Consider the following 10,882-nt stretch of genomic DNA (forward strand, 5'->3'; position numbering starts at 1 on the left):
TAGGAGCGAAATAATCTTACCAAGTGCCCATGCTGTATGATAAGGAAAAATTCTGGTAAGCATTTACCTCTTTTCAGTAATCTACATTCCTGCAAAGTGTCACAATGGCAAGAGTCTACCCTCTCAATGAGACAAAAAGCAACACTCGGTGGGCAGCAATTCCATTTTTAGAATCACCATAGGTGTCATAGCTTATTACCTTTCACACAAAGAAGCACTTGCCAGGGATGGTTACTGCTGGAGAAGATTCAGAGGTGTAACCCAAGCCCTTTCTCTGCCTCAAGAATGACTGCACATAAACTATTCCCTGCAGATGAGAACATTCTCTATTTTAAATGTTTCCAGAGAACAGACAGGTCTACATTTCCTCAGGACAATAAGGGACGATGAATTCACGGTTTATCTTTATTGAGAAGGGATAAAAACCTAAATAAATTTAACTATAAGATACTGTAAGATTTTTATGATGAGAAGTGACTTATCCTCATAAAATCTAAGTTCATTCTGGCCCCAAACAATAGCTAGAATTAAAGATGTTGAGATTAGGCTTCTTACACCTAGAACAATAAGTGGGTAAATCCAAATATACTGTTGTAGTAGAGCCACACCTATCATGACATACACTTTATTTGGCTTGGTTGAGTATAGAAATAAGAAAATGCAGTAATGATGGAGATACATAACCACTTTTTTTTCTGTGTTTTTAAGACAGTATTTATTCCTGGAATCTTTTCCTTTTGACTTGGAGGCTGAATTATAAGCCCATTCATTAATTCCAAACCATTTCTTGTACAAAACTAAGGTGAGACTGGGGTCCATCTGGTACTAACTTATTTAAAATTTGTGGACTAAGAACATTTGTTGATGTTATATAAAAGGCCACTTTACTTTCTCCCCATGCTCTCCTGTACAAAATTTTGTTCACAGGCATGCAGGCTATTTCTGAGGCTTTTCCAAAATTCAGATGAAGGCAGTACTTATTGATATAATACTTGAGTGTTCTTAATTAGCTACTAATTACCTCTGTGCTGGTATGAAATGTCCCCATTCTATCTCAGCATATTCCAATTCAAAATATGCAATCATCTAAGCATCTCTTCAAACTGCTTTGGTTTCTTTCTTCTTGGTGTTGATCAGTTTACTGTTTCACTAAAAGGAGGATGAATGGAATTTTGTACAAGCTGTTATTGAATGGATGACAGCTCTGGCATGTTTTGGTAAGTATGCAGATGAATATAAAACTATTGGGGCTCAACAAGAGAGCAATGGCTTCTGCTAGCACTTCTGTCTGGGAAGGGATTGCCCCCCAGCCCTCGCCCTGAGGCTGAAGGGTTCAGTTCTCCTTCAATGTCTCTGATGCCTTTCGGGCTGCTGTCCCAGCACTGGAGCTCAGAACAAGTTCATCGGCGAGAGCACCTAAAGGCCTTTGAAGATGAAGTCAATGCTGTTTTGGACAACTTATTTAGACATCGAAATTCTCAAGTCAGAGGATGGTTCTTGTTGAACTGTGTTACCTTCCTGCTTTTTTTCTTACTGTCATATATCTACTTTTGTTATGGCTGGGTAGCAAACACATGAAGAACAGACCTGCTCTTTCCCTCAAGGGTATCCTAACCTTGTATAATCTCAGAATCACACTTCTGTCTATATATATGCTGGCAGAGTTTATTCCCTTCATTGGAGAAGGAGGCTACATATTACAGTGTCAGGATCTTGCCAATGCAAGGGAAGCTGACATCCGGGTAACCAAAGTGTTATGGTGGTATGTCTTCTCCAAATTAATAGAGTTCCCGGACACAATTTTCTTTGTTTTGCAGGAGGAAAAAACCAATCAGATTATTTTTCTTCATGTATACAATTATGTCTCTATGTTTAGCATGTGGTGGTGAGTTTCGAACTGGGCACCTTATGGGAAAAGTTTTTTTGGACCCACTCCAAACAGTTTTATCCGCATTCTTCTGTACTCCTACTATGGACCGTCTGTGTTTCCACTGATACACAAGTAATCTAGTGGAAGAAATATCTCACATAGTTTCAACTAGTGCAGTTTGTGCTCACCATCACCCACATCATGAGTGCTGTCATGAAACCATGTGACTTCCCTTTCTGGTGTCTCATCTTTCAGTCTTCTTACATGCTAACATTAGTCATCTGTTCTTAAATTTTTATTTCCAGACATATTGAAAAATGTCAATGAAGAAAGAGTTGGAAGAGTCACCAACAGGAAAATAAGTTAAGAATGTTTTTTCTAGAGCTTACTTCAGTTCAGCTAATGGAGTAATAAACAAGAAAGCACAATAAGCATTGAGTAACAGACAAATCATATAATAGTGCAACAGATTCACTTGTTTTAAAACAAGGACTGAATTGAAAGTTATATATGTTTTAGCATTAAATTTCTTTTGAGTCTATAAATCATTTATATCCAGAATGTATAACTGCTTTGCTATTAGGCTTATCTGTTAACCAAATGCTTCTGTCAGCATCAAGGTGAGACTGAATTCTGTAGACCTCAGAACTGGTGCAGTTTCTCTCTCCTTCCTCCTCAGAAACTGTCCTTATAATTCCTTATACACGTGCAAGCCAGGAAACATGAGTATTGTTTTTCACTGCAAACCATCAAATAAAAAGTTAAGAGTTTTGTTCACATTTTAAAATAAATATATAAATAATAAATCTATTGGAAGTTAATTATGTTTCCCATTTTAGGATAGAGAATAGAACCTGACGCATAATCAATATTTAATGAGTATTTACTAACTAAATAAATGAGTAAATGCACAATCATTGTAGAATTTATCTTTTATCCTTAAATATTAGGGTGTTTTTTTTTTCTAGTGGACTCGCTAATTAACTGTTTTAGCTGCCATTTAGAAAGAGACTGACAGTGAATGAGAGAGATAGACTCTTTGATTGCACATTAAGTAATTGAAATTGTTTCATGTAGTTCTCTGCAAAGTTTAAGTTGGCTACATTTGCAGAATTTGAATGTAAGGAAATAGTCAATGATTTCAATGGACTTATCTAATTATTTTAAGATGTTAGCTGCACAGCAGCTTTCAATATTTTAAAAGAGAGGAATGTGAGATATCATAGGTTAGCCATGAGTAAGTAATGACTAAAACCCCTAAAATATTTTCACTGGAAAGAAAGTTCTGGCAATGTTAATCATGTTAATTCCTTGTTTTGTTTCTTCTTTCTAGTACAGAGCTCTATGCTTATGTCTTGATTAATAGAGACTGAAAATAGAGAAACTAGTTCCCCTCAGTCTAACCCTGCCTACCTCTGCAAACTTGTTTCCTATTACTATTTTTGTTTTTTCACACGAGCCACACAAACTTCCTTATGCACCCACCAGGCACAAACATCACTTCCGAAGGAAACTATCCTGCCTTTCAGACTAACAGATCTGTTATCAGAGACTCTCCTAGCACAGGGTGTGTCTACTTCAAAGCATTCTCTAAGATGTTCTTTTATTTTTTATATTTGTGTGGTTATTGGGTTCTTTGCTCCCACGACTAGGCCACAATCTTTATGAGAGAAGGACCAGTTTTATGTTTCTCATCATTTCTTTCCTGCTACTGCAGTACAGAGCCTGGCCCATCAAAGACACTTGATAAATATTTACTGATTGAATAAATGAATGAAGAAACTAACATTTGAAAAAGAGATCTTCTGATCACCACTATAGCAGCTATGAAAAAGGAATAAGATGTCTTCAATAATGCATTATTTGTACAGCAAGGGTTAGCTGGTCAAATATGTGGGTTCCAGAAATCTCCTCCTCAAACACAGCTGTAGAAATGTTACCATTGGAGACCCTTTTAGTTTCATGTTCATAAACTCTTACTCTAAGATCCAAAAACATCTGGAAAGGTTGACTAGCTACTAGCTATTATCACTTAGATATGAATGAGTTGGATTGTTTAATACTTGGGCTCAGTATACTGAGGAAATTACTCAACTTCATAAATAGGAAATAATGAAGGCAAGAGAAATTTGAAAATTGAGAATATTTTTTGTTACAAAAAGCCATAAACTGACACCGAAGCTTCTACTATCATCACATGAGTGAGAATTTTGGTGATGTATATGACTGGGCTTTAAGGACCATGTAGGGTAGAGGAGACAGGACCATTAGCCACAGGAAAAAAAAAATGGGTTCAGAATGGAAACCTTCTATAAAGAACCAAGAACTTCCACAAGCTACACCTTCTGTGAAAAAGTAAGCTAGAAAGAAATCTTCTTGCTAATGGGAGGATAGCCCAATGACATTAGTCTGGGTTTGGCTCTGGAGAGAAAAATCTATCTAAGAACTCATTTATAATCACAAGCTTCTTTATGTGGTTTTAAATTTTGAATTTACATGCCTTCTGATTAAAGCATGTTTCTGAGTTGGATGTGTGCGAAACCTCAGTAGATTTGCATGCTTAACTCAAAATAAAACTTCTCAGATAGAATTCAGAATATGATGAACTTTTAATCCAATCTCTCTCTCTCTCTCTCTTTCACACACACACACACACACACACACACACACACACACACACACACACGAAACAAACATCATAAACAAAAGGAGAAAAACAGCAGCAGAGTTAGATTTTTAATTTCTCTAACTAAGGGATTTAGCTGTTGGAACTATGTGTTATTAGTAAAAGAAGTATGATTGAATATTTGCAGCTGAAAAAGAGAAAAATAGAATATATGAGCAAGGCACAATTTATTATAAAAAAAATAACAAAGCCAACTTGGAAAAGATTCAAATACAACTTCTAAAAGTGAAACATTTACATTAGAAAGAAAAATCCCTAATCCTCAGATCCAGAAAGTCGAAGGACTCCAGATAAAAAGAAATCACATCTAAATTCAGAGCATGAAAAGAGATGAAGACAGAGAGGGAGAGAGGAAAGGGCCCAAAGATGTAGAGTTACAAGAATTCTCTATATCTTGATGTGAGTGGTTCGTATTTGTCAAAACTCAAATTATGCATTTAAATTTTATGTAAATTATACCTCAGTAAAATTTATCATAACAATAAACAAGGCAGAACTAAAATATTGGCTAACAACAAATGTAAGAAAGCAAGGATTTGACTAGAGTTAAAACATTCCAAAACTCATCTATTCTTCTAGAGAAGGACAGAGATGTTGATTAACTTTAGGTTTTAAATAACTATGATGACATTTGGATGTTAAAATTTTTTATGATAATTACTAAATTAATAATAAAAGGTGTACATTTTCAAAATTGTGTATGTGAGTGGATAGGTGTATGTGGGAGGGTAGGAATGAGGATAAAATTTAAAAAAACACTAAAAATCAATCCCATAAAATGGGGGAAAAGGATGAAAAACATAACACATAGGGACAAAACTTTTTAGTAAAAAAGTAACCGATTGTTATATTAGAATTTTGAAAATCTATAACTTTGTTTCAAGTTATCTGGACAATCAAAAATTTTTCCCACTGTAATACATCTATACCTTATAAAAATGTATAATATTTCTGGACTTACATGAAAGAAATAAATTTTTCCAGATATGTCAATAGTTAAGTATTGGCAGTTATGAAATGGTAAGTGGACTGAAATTGGTGACCTAGAGTTAAGTGGTGAGTAGAAGGAAACTCACCTGAGACTCCATTAGGCTGGGCCATTCAAGAGGATTAAAGTCATCCTAAGTTAATTGCATCCCCTTGCTTTCAGTTGAAGCAAACACAAATCTTTGGGGGGGAAAATCTTCAGTTCAGGTCTTCTGAAATTAGAATCTTTACAGTCTTTTTTTCAAATATAATAAATGTTCAGAGGAAGAGAGAGAACAGAGAAGAGAGGAGAGGAGAGGAGAGGAGAGGAGAGGAGAGGAGAGGAGGGGAGAATTCACTTTGAGGAGGTCACTAAAACAATAGAGACTCTTGTTAAGTGTCCCCCTTTCCTGCTCACTTTCACTAAGAACTTGAAATGTCAGGTAAAGAACATAAATAACTATTTATGAAATGTTAAATAAATAGAAGACACCATTTTAAAGTAATAAACAACCAGCATGAGACCATTAGAAAAGACCACACAGATATAAAAAATTATTTTAGATACTGCAAAAAATGTACCTGAGTATGAATCATTCTTCAATGACAGAACATATCCCATTTGTACAGTCAATATTTTCTTTATTCGAAGTATATAGATAGATTTTACCCAATTCTACCCTCACCTGGTAGAATTTTAGACGTCAAATAATTCATATTGGCCTGACCTGCCCCAAATTTCTATCTCCTTAGGGCTTTGGAAATCTTCATTGAAATGTAAATGTGTTATGTTAGGCTAAAACTCTCAGCCATTAAGTTAGGTGTCAGGAGGAGAAAGAAGAGTCTAGACCAAAATCCATTGTTTCCCAACTTCTGCTATCAAGCTATTTGTACACATTTTGAGTTTTCTTAGAATTTTGTCCCTTCTCATCTCACCCATAACTATCTGGCTGCCCTTACTTGTCTAGTGACTTCTAAAGTTGTTGTTTTTTTTTGTTTGTTTGTTTGTTTTTTTTGTAAGAACTGCTTGTTCTCCTAACCTTAGCAGACCTGTCTGCAGAATTTTGACCTGCTGACCATGACCACATTATCTTTTTTGAAAATACTCTTTTCCTATTTATTGAGTTCTATTGATGCAGAGCAGGATGAATGCCCCCAAGTGGAGACTTGAGATCTATGCCCACTGAAAGAGGGTCCTTTATATATATATATATAAGAAGAAGTGATGGTTATAAAAAGTAAAGAATGGAATGAATGGTTGAATTTATATTTAACTTGTTCAGGGTACAGCTTTAGGTTTTTGTTTTTCTGTTTTTCTTTCATGGTTTGGGTAAGTGTTAAAGGTATGGATAGGCAGTTGTTAGTAATCTCAGCAGGAATCTTTGTTCTGTAGGTTTCCCATGGTCTGGCCCTATGGCTGATCAACCAGGTTCTGAGTGTCCACATAAGCAGGCTCTGAATTCCACTTGGTTTAATATTTGGTTAATCTGTGTGGTTCTCATGGCTCTTTCTATATTACTATGGCATCAATTTCTTTTAAATTTCTTATTATCTCTCTGCCATTCTTCCTTTTTTCTTTCACTGACTCAGCCTCTCTGTGTTGTAAATGATTTACTTTATGCATTTGATTCAGTTTTATACTAATCCTTTACTATTCTAGATTTACATGTTTTCCTAGATGATTTTATTTTTGGTTTCCCAACCCGATTTACAAATATATTTATGTGTACACCAAAATTTATTTATTTTTATTTCTTGAAGGAAAAGATATCCTTCCATTTGTTTAGGCTTCTTTCACAAAGCCCCCAATTACCTTCTCTCATCTTATTAAGTATTTTCTCTTATTTTTATAACTTTATCTCCTAGTCCTTCTTCCCTTCAGCTCCTCTTTCTCTGTCTTCCTCTCTCTCTCTCACACACACACACTCACACATATACATACATATAGTTACAGTATGTGATTATATATTTTTATAAAATATATTTATATTTTATGTACACAGACTATAACTGTCCACTTAATCCATGACCATCCATTATTATGACAAGACTCTTATGTCTATTATTTACTTAAAGTGCTTTGAGATCAACAGTGACATCTTAATCAATAACTCCAATAATTTTCATTCTTTGTTATACTTTATTTCTAGAATTTGGTTTTGGTGGCCACTCTTTTCCTGCCATTGATTTTCCCTATTCTCAACTACTTACTATATATGTCCAGATCACTAGACAACTGGGTAACTTAGTAGTTTTCAAATGGATCACGGTTTACTTTACCTATTCTTTTGCCTCTTAACCTACTGAACTCCCCCTCTTCCTAGAAGCCTTTCCCTCACAGTTTCTAGCTAGGTTTCTGAACTCTTTGTGCTCTCCAGGCTATTTTTGCATTTGTCTTTTACTGCAGGAATGTGAGTTTCTTGAGGACAGGTATTAAGTGCTTTATATCTTATACCAGATGTTTATCCTATTGCTACAGTGCCTGAGGTAGGAAGACTTCAATATATATTTGGTGGATAAATGAAGATGAGAACTATCTGTAGTCATTATTATTAATAATTTCTTTTGTTTTCTTTTGGGCTTGGGCATGAGGTCTGAGATCCACAAATGGCATGATATCTAGAGAGTCATGGTCTGGAAAAAATATAAAGGGAGGAAACTTCTGAATAGATGACAGATGGCTGAAGAAAATTAACTATCCTTTAACCAAGCATAGTTTAAGACTAGGGATTCTCTCTTTTTGAGGGTATTCAAGATATTCTAAGATACACCTCTTTTGTTTCCAGGATAGATATAAATAATAATAGCATGCTGGTAAATTTTTAACAACTGGCTCTCTGAATTAAAGAAGAGCCCTGATATACAGTCCTTGCCCATAGTATAGTAATCTCATTCAGTTTCCTTTTCTGTGGTTTCAGTTAGCCATGGTTAACCATAGTCTGAAAATATTTAATAAAAAAATCCCAGAAATAAACACTTCATAAGTTTTAAATTTCATGCCATTTTGAGTAGCGTAATAAAATCTTGTGGCTTCTATCTTTGTCCCACCCAAAACGTGAATCATTCCTTTATCCAGAATTTCCACAGGGTATAAACTACTGTCCATTAGTCATTTAGCCATATTAGTTAACAGATAAACTGTCATGGTATTGCAGTGCTGGTGTTCAAGTAACTTTTATTTTACTTAATAATGGCCTGAAAGTACAAGAGTAGTGATGCCAGCAATTCAAATATGCTAAAGAGAAGCAGTAAATTACTTCTAATTTTATTATTAGTTATTGTTCATTTCTTATGCTGCTTAATTTATAAATTGAACTTTATCATAGGCATGTAAATATAGAAAAAAATAGTATATATAGAATTTGGTATTGTCTGTGGTTTCAGTCATGTACAGGGGGTCTTGGAATATATCCTCATGGATAAATATCTCATCATGGTTGATTTTAAGCTAACTGTATGCCAACTAGCTTTCAAAATTTTTAAAAATTTGAAAATTGCCCCTTGCGAGCAGTACAAGCTGGCTCTAGCACACCCTAGATATATATAATGTATGTATTAAAGTCAATTTACTTTCCTCACATTTGTATAATGCCATTCAATTCAGAGAATTTTTATAGATTTTTCTGGAAGATAGGATTATTTTTTATGTGTAATAAATGAGGAAATTAAAACTCAGAGAGTTTAATGACTTATAGTATCAGAAAGGGTGATTTTGGCAGCCAATAATAGAAATCCTTTACTTAAGTTGACTTACACATAAAGAACTTAATATCTCCCATAATGAATAAACCAAAGGGAACATCAGATTTCAGAATCCTATTTTGTTCTCTCTCTCTTGTTTGACATTCTTGTTGTTGGCTGGAATTTCCTCTTGGATTTTCAAACTGATTGAGACAGCCCAGCTGAACTTGACAATGTCTAGTGCAAGAGCAAAGACTGCTTCCTCCTGGCCCATGAATTAGTATCAAAGGACTTTTCTTAAAAACTCCTCTTATAGATTGTCCTCATTTTCTTATTAGCCACAACGGGGTCACATGTACAAGGCCAGAGCACTTACAGGCAAGAGGGTGGAATATCTTGACTGACTTGCCTAAACAGAGCATACTTCTAGTGCTGGGGGCGGGTCACCTTTTCTAGAATCCCTTGGAGAAAGATATATATTCAAACATATTTGTATTCTATTAGAGAGGAAAATATGGAGGTGAATAAGTTGCCAATAGTGTTCATTCAGACATTTTCCAAAATCAGGGTCTAGTTGGTGGTAAAGTCTGGAATCTAATTTCATCATTAAGCACCTTTTTCCTAAACATGACATTCTGCTTTTTAAAAAAGATATCCCTCACGGAACATCTATAACATTTTTAAATGCTATTATCTTTGTTTATTATTTTAACAGTTATATAAATTGCCTAATACATTTCAGTTTCTAAGTGTAGGAATACGCAGTGTGTGTTTATTGTATGAGTGTGTGTGTGTGTGTGTGTGTGTGTGTGTGTGTGTGTGTAGTGTTCTGTGTTAATGGTCAGAAACATCTTTTACTACCAATTTGTACTCTCAAAGTGCCTTACATGAAAAAAGAGTAATATATATATATATATTTGAAAAAATAAAACTAATTTTTCCAGGCTTCTCTATCATAAGTCATGTAACTATTTTTCTCATACTTTCCAGTATTATCTATCATTCAGTAAAGACAAACTTTAAAACTTAGAGCCCAAAATGAGAATTTTTCTAAAAATTAATACAAGCAATAGAAAATAAAGAATTACAGACCAAAATATCTTTCACCTGTAACTATAGAGCTCACTGCAATGATTACTATACTATGCATTGTTTCAGAGTTACAGTTGCTATGGGGACCATAAATTTGATTTTGTGGGGTTTTGTGCGTACAAAATCTCAACTATAATGCTGCTGTCATATTTTGTCTTTTTCAACTGCTATATATGTACTTAGGTCCAAAGTAGGTCACCTGAATTAAAGACAGAAATGTTGGCTGATTTCTTCAAAGATTTCTTTAATACTTACCTCAGCAGTATCAGAGTTAATTCAGAAAGTGCATCTATAAAAATTATTTTTGATCTTACTTCAAACATAATAGATGGATCTCTTCCAACCAGCTTAGATCATTCCTTTGGAATAAAAATCCTCCTTGTGTTGTCAGATTTTGATCTATTCACTTTTAAAATGTTTATATGAGTTGGTGTTATTCCAAGTGGATGATAGATGATGAATTCTTATCAATGTATTGTTGGTTATCTTTCATTTTCTAATAATTCTTTTGCATATTATTTCTGAGTAGATTATTTCTTTGCTCAGTTTTTTAATTGGATGAAGCACATCTCATTATCTAAAATGGA

The 10,882-nt window shown here is 34.4% G+C and overlaps 1 pseudogene; it reads left to right on the forward strand.

The window, feature by feature from the left end:
• The first annotated feature begins 1,347 nt into the window (after positions 1 to 1,347).
• LOC120584433 (elongation of very long chain fatty acids protein 2-like) lies at positions 1,348 to 2,184 on the forward strand (annotated as a pseudogene).
• The last annotated feature ends 8,698 nt before the right edge of the window (positions 2,185 to 10,882 follow it).

The sequence above is a fragment of the Pteropus medius genome, unplaced genomic scaffold (assembly GCF_902729225.1).
Source record: "Pteropus medius unplaced genomic scaffold, Ma_sr-lr_union100, whole genome shotgun sequence".
Lineage (NCBI taxonomy): Eukaryota > Metazoa > Chordata > Mammalia > Chiroptera > Pteropodidae > Pteropus > Pteropus medius.